Source organism: Vulpes lagopus, chromosome 10 (assembly GCF_018345385.1).
Source record: "Vulpes lagopus strain Blue_001 chromosome 10, ASM1834538v1, whole genome shotgun sequence".
Taxonomy (NCBI): domain Eukaryota; kingdom Metazoa; phylum Chordata; class Mammalia; order Carnivora; family Canidae; genus Vulpes; species Vulpes lagopus.
This window is the reverse complement of record NC_054833.1, coordinates 25,547,810-25,554,312: the sequence shown is the minus strand read 5'-3', so window position 1 is coordinate 25,554,312 and position 6,503 is coordinate 25,547,810. Positions and strand designations below refer to the sequence as shown.

Here is a 6,503-nt window from a genome sequence, read left to right as displayed (position 1 = left end):
ATAACTACCATTTCTCTAAGAACAGCCCCCCAACACAGATAGGCTCCCACGGTTAGGACTTGTCTGCATAAATGTCCCTGACCTCAGAGCCATAGTTAATCAACCCAGGGTGGGCATGTGACCTAACCTGGGCCAAACTGTTCCCTCCAGGGATTTAAAATCTGGAAGTAAGAATCCAGAGGTGAGGAGTTGTTGGAAGAAAATCACATTACTGCAGTATCCAGGAAAGAGGCTTCTCAAGTTCCTGCTGATAAAATCCTTGGAGACATACTGGGTATTTCTCTTCTGACTCTTAGTTGCTTTCTTTTTCCTTTAATTCTGTAGCTAATGCATTTTCCACTGTCTACCCAAGAGCCTTCCTTTGTTCTTCTTTGCTTAAAAGCACCAGATATTTCCCATGATGGTTTCATAAGATGACTTTCCAGACTTTTCAGACAATACAGTTTATCTTTGTCAGATACTCTATTTTTCGTCCTTCCTTGCAAAAAGAAAAAAATGTGGCCATACAATCCAGCTCTAACCAAGGATGCATAAGAGAAGTTTGGAGGAGGGATCCTGGAATGGCTCTCCCTCCTCCTTCTGCTTCAAATAGACATAGAGCCTGGAACTGCAGCAGCAGTTAAGAAAATTAAAATATAAAAAGAAAAAAAGAAAAAATGGCAATATTTTTAAAAATGTAAATCTCCATTATTTCATTGCTATTTTATAAAACAATGATATTTTCTTATTTATCTAGTAAACTGCGGACTTGTTAAGTTCAGTTACTAGTTCTAGCAGTTTTTTTTGTGTATTCTTTATGTAGGTGATCATGTCATCTACAAACGGAAACAGTTGTATTTCTTCCTTTTCCATATCCATTCTTTCTCCCCTGCCCTTCCCGGGTGCCTTGTCTAGGGTCTCTAGTATCATGCGAGCAGGAGTGGTGGCGTGAACATACTGTTCTTGCTCCTGACCGTAAAGGGACAGCATTTAGTTTTTCACCACTAGGTATGATGTTAGCAGCAGGTTGGGGTTTGTTTGTTTTAATAGAAATGCCCTTTCTCAGGTTGAGGAAGTTCCCTTGTATTCCCAGTTTGCTGAGAGTTTTATCAGGAATGGATGCTGGATGGTGTCAAACGTTTGTTTCTTTCTTTTTCCTGGATCCATCCTAATTGTCATTTTTCTTGTTAGTATATTGATATGTTCAATTACATTGTTTGATTTTACAATATTGAACCAACATTGCATTCACGGAGTAAATCTCACTTGGTCATATTCTATTTTTATATATCAGTAGATTTGATTTGCTAACATTTTATCCAGGATTTTCACACCTATATTCCTGGTAAAATTGGCTTGTGGTTTTCTTTTCTTGTATCATCTTTGTCTGGTTATGATGCCAGGGCAATACTGGCTTCACAGAATGTGGATGTGCATAAAAATCATATAAATATTTTGAGACTAGTTTTGGTTTCTGTGTGTTACCTCCCTTGACTAGAATTTAAATTATTCTAGGATAACCGTTGTATTTTCTGGATTTTCAAGTCAAAGCTCTAGTTCCACTGGGGAGAAGGGTCTGAGTGGGACTCATGATTTTCCCGAGCGACATTATCCCCTCCTCCATGTCTGCGCCACCATAGGAGGCTTTCTCTGATCTCCTGCCTTTCCTAGCTTCTAATCTCACCAGTGAGAATCTGGTGAAAGTCTGTGGGGAAGAGCCTCTGAGTGGGTAAAAGTTCTCATATGATCTGGGTGCCTCTCACACTAGCTTATACCAGTTTCCTACCATTTGTCAAAAAATATTTACCTCTTACTTACTTCTGTGGTACGTGCATCTTTTCCTGTCGTGTTCTACCATTGACTGGGCAAGTGCTTGTATCCTGTTCATCCTCGAGAAGGCCTGCCTTTCTTTGAGTTTGGGGTGGTTTAGTTAACCTAAGACCTCAGGTCTCTAATGGGTTCAAGAAAAGTTATATAGTTTATCTAGCTTTTACCTGTGTGAGTGGGAACAATACTCCTTGTTTTCTACATACTTAGAACTCCTCACCTTTGTGCTATCTTAAATCTTAATTGAAATCTCAGTTAATATATAATTAAATAGAACTTTAAATGTGTGCATTGAAAACTTTTCTAATTGACCTTACAAAATGGATAGGTTTTTCTATTGTAATAAAGAAAATGCAGAGTACCTTGTTTTTATTATTATACAATATATATTAGGGACATCATTTGACCACTAGTGTAGTCACACAGTTTTCACAAGGGAATTTTAGAAGGCTTGAGAGCCATCTTTCAATGAGGTTGTCTCTCTTTTATACTACTGGAGGCTGAAAGTCCAAGACCAAGGTGTCAGCAGGTTTGGTTCTCTGTGAAGTCTCTACCCTTGGCTTGTCAGTGGCCACCTTCTCCCTGTGTCCTTTCAAGATCTTCTGTGTGTCTGGGTCCTGATCTTCTCTTCTTTTATTTATTTTATTTTTTAAGGATTTTATTTATTTATTCATGAGAGACACAGAGAGAGAGAGAGGCAGAGACACAGGCAGAGGGAGAAGCAGGCTACATGCAGGGAGCCTGGCGTGGGACTTGATCCCAGGACTCCAGGATCACACCCTGGGTTGAAGGTGGCGCGAAACCCCTGAGCCACCTGGGCTGTCCTCCTCTCTTCTTTTAAGGACAGCACTTAGATTAGGGCCTCCCAATGACCTTCTTTTACCTTATTTACCTCTGTAAAGACCCAATTTCCAAATATAGTCACATTCCGAGGGACTGAAGTTTAGGGTATCAAAATATAAATTTCGGAGGTTACAATTCAGCTCATAGCACTCCTCAACTACAGCTCCAGTCAGGTGGCCCAATGCCATGGCTCCAACTTCTAGTAGGCTCTAATCAATAATAGTCTTCCTCTCCCTGATTCAGACCTAGGGATGACAACAGCTTCCCACTGAACTAGTCTCCTGCTACCTCAGCCATTATCGGGTTCTGTTAACCTTGACACACATTTCATTAAGAAATGCTTCATTGCAGTTACCTGAACAATCCGATTGTTCAATCTGATTGGATTCTACTTCCTGCTGAGATGGTGTTCTAGCACCTTTTCTGTGGATCCCCTTATCAATTTCCTTCTCCTGCTTCCAATGTGCCTGTACATTGTATGGCAACTGTCTGACTCCTTGTCCACGTGCCCTAGGGAACTGCAAATTCCTTGGGGGTAAACTCCAAGCCTTTTCACTTTTGTATATTTAGGGCTAGCCTAGTATCTGGTGTATAGAAGGTGCTAAATACTTGTTGTACAATTAGTTATTGGCTAATGACTCACTTCCTTTCACCCCCCACCACTCTCTTTCCAGTATTATATTTATAGAACCCTAATACATCATCTCTAGGCTATAGAAACAGCTTTCTAGTGGGTGTCACTGTTCTACCTTCAGTACTAATGACAGGTTAATCTTCCTAATAAATGATTCTCAGAGAGATGTAACATTCAAGGCATTCACACTCAAACTTCACCTACTTTTAATTTCTCATTCTCCTACTATGCCCGTAACCATCACCCACTTCCTAGCTGCCAGTCTTTGTGCTACTGCTCACATGCTTCCCTCCACAGGAAGCAGCTGGTACCTCTTTATTTTCAGCTGGAATCTCATCAAGCCTTTGAGGGGTGGATGTTCACAATATCACTATATTATGATTATTATAAAAATTATAAAAGCAGCTTGGAGTTGAAGCAGGGCTTAAAGTCCTGAAGGCTTTTAGTTGTGCCATGGGTTAACCTAGTTTTTAGGTAGTGGGAAGGTGAGAGAATCAGAGGGCAGGCCTGGGTAATGAGAGGGGAACCTGAAAAAAAAAAAGAAAAAAAAAAAAGAGAGGGGAACCTGGAATAGCAAATAATTTCTGCTGTTACGTATCAGTATGGCCCTAGGAAAATCAGTTAATGTTTTGATGCCTTAGTTGCCAAATGCCTTAGACTAGAATCTGATGGCATTCAAAGGCCCTTTGAGTTCTACAATTTGATTTTCTTTAATATATGCCAAATATGATTTTCTGATTTAGCTCACTACCAACCATCTATCTTTCGATGCCAGGTTTTCCTCAAAAACTGTAAAAGATATCTGATCAGAAGGCTAAATATTTCCCAAGCTCATATAGAATTAGGCTACTTTTCTTTATTCGCAAATTCTCTGAAGTTCAAACTCTTCCCTTGAAGTTGTACCTGTGAGAGTCTGATAAAGGGCAGGGGGAGAATGTGGGAAAGGTGAGAGGTGAGAAGCACCAAATTCAGTTTTGACTCCTAAGCAAGAGCACCTTCTTGCACTGCCTTTATTATATCTAGACATAAGGCACATGCATCACTCCCTATATTGCCACACATTTGGAAATGATATTTTATGAACCAAGAGTTTCAGAATGTGGCATTAAGACAGGCCAATGCTATATTCCTGGCTCTAAATTACCAAAATAATTGTGCTTAAAACACACATGAATGGTTCCCCGCACAAAATGCCTGGTGAAGCCACAGAAACCATCCCTGCTACAGAGCAGGAGTTGCCCCAGCTCCAGGCTGAGACAGGGTCTGGAACAGAATCTGACAGTGATGAATCAGTACGAGAGCTTGAGGAACAGGATTCCACACCCGCAACCACACAACAAGCCCAGCTGGCAGCAGCAGCTGGAATCAGTGAAGAACCAGTTGCTAAAGCCGGAGTGAAAAGAAGGCATGAAAGGCTATGTCCAAACTGGGTCTTCGACAGGTTACAGGGGTTACGAGAGTCACTGTCCGGAAGTCTAAGAATATCCTGTTTGTCATCACAAAACCAGATGTGTACAAGAGCCCAGCTTCAGATACCTACGTAGCTTTTGGGGAAGCCAAGATTAAGGACTTCTCAGCAAGCACAACTGGCAGCTGCTGAGAAATTCAAAGTTCAAGGTGGAGCTGTCTCAAACATCCAAGAAAACACACAGACTCCAACTGGACAGGAGGGGAGTGAGGAGGAAGAGGTTGATGAAACGGGTGTAGAGGTTAAGGGCATAGAACTGGTCACGTCACAAGCAAATGTGTCAAGAGCAAAGGCAGTCGGAGCCCTGACGGACGACAGTGATGATAGTGTGAATGCTATTATGGAGTTAGCGATGTAGCTGTATGAAAACGAGGACTTTTTTCGGTGTTTCAAAAGAATAATGCTGCTTGGTTTGAAATTTATACTGTTTCTATCATTGATAAAGAGATGGCTTCTTGTTGGATGAAAAAAAAACATGCATGAGTATATACGTTTATCAAGACCTTGCGTGCCAGAAATGAGGAAAGAAGAGCCAATTCAGGCAGTTCCATGAGTGCCTTTCTCGAAGCTCTCAAAGAAAATTTTACAAAGTATGACATGTTACATGGAAATTGTTTACATACGAGATCTTTCCCAAAGACAATAAATAAATATAAGTGAAGAACGGGGCAGTTTTGTTCCTATTTCTGTGTCCCCAGCTCCTGGCACAATATGCCTAGAACACAGGCTTTCAGTGAATGTTGGTTGAATAAAGAAATAAGCTGTCTTGATGCTTGGAGGTGGGAGATGTGCACAAGGACATTGAAGACCACGTAGCCTGGAAAACAGTAGTGGACTAAGGGGCACTAGGCAGCGAGGGGGTTTAAGAAGTGGAAGCAGATGATTCCTTTCCGATAAAGCTTCTAGGAAAATATTCAAATGGGCCCTAATACAGCTTTTGGTTTGTTTTGGGAAAGATCAAAATGCATTTTTCTCCAGGGAGAAATACTGACATTGGCTTCTCTTTAGCCAATATTTCCCTCTGGAATGTATTCGTTGCCCATTATGACCCTTCAGGGGCGGCCAGTGCTGGCTTCGTGTGCGGCGGTCGGCGGCACAGCTGACCACTGCCTGGCCCTGCCCAGCGAGGAAGGCAGCAGCTCCTTTTCAATGTAAAACACATAGAACTATTTTAAATAAAGAAGAAGGTGCTTGAATGATAATTACTTGTTCTCATTTAAAATGAGAACATTTTAAAATATTTCCCCCAAATACACCATAGCTGTGTGGTAACTGGCTGTCCTGGGTTGATCCTGGTTTCAGTCTTAAAACCAGGAAAATCCTGGGAAAACCGGGACAAGTTGGTCACCCTAAATGATATAGATGCTTTATACCTACTTAGAGAACCAGACTGTTCCCTCTTTTTACATATTTCTAAATATCTCAGAAATAAATTCTACAAAGTTAAAAAGAACAGAAAGTGACTGATGCAAATAAAAACCATATATTTCTTTAGGAAACAGGTGAAGAGCGCTAAGGGATTATTATCTTAACTCCATGAAACTATTAGACTTAATAACCAGAAGTGAGCATGGTCTGTTTCAAAGTAGTTCTGCAAACACTTGACTAGACATTTCACTCCTGCAGTCCTAACACAGAATCAACACTTATACTGATTCTAAAGTCCTAGATTTGCTATTACTCAAGAAAAGAAAAACCCACAAACATACTTTTATACCAAGAAGAAGCTTCATACCAATGGTTTGAATAAAA

The 6,503-nt window shown here is 40.8% G+C and overlaps 1 pseudogene; it reads left to right on the top strand.

Annotated features, from left to right (window-relative positions):
- Window positions 1–4,466: 4,466 nt before the first annotated feature.
- LOC121500742 lies at window positions 4,467–5,109 on the top strand (annotated as a pseudogene).
- The last annotated feature ends 1,394 nt before the right edge of the window (window positions 5,110–6,503 follow it).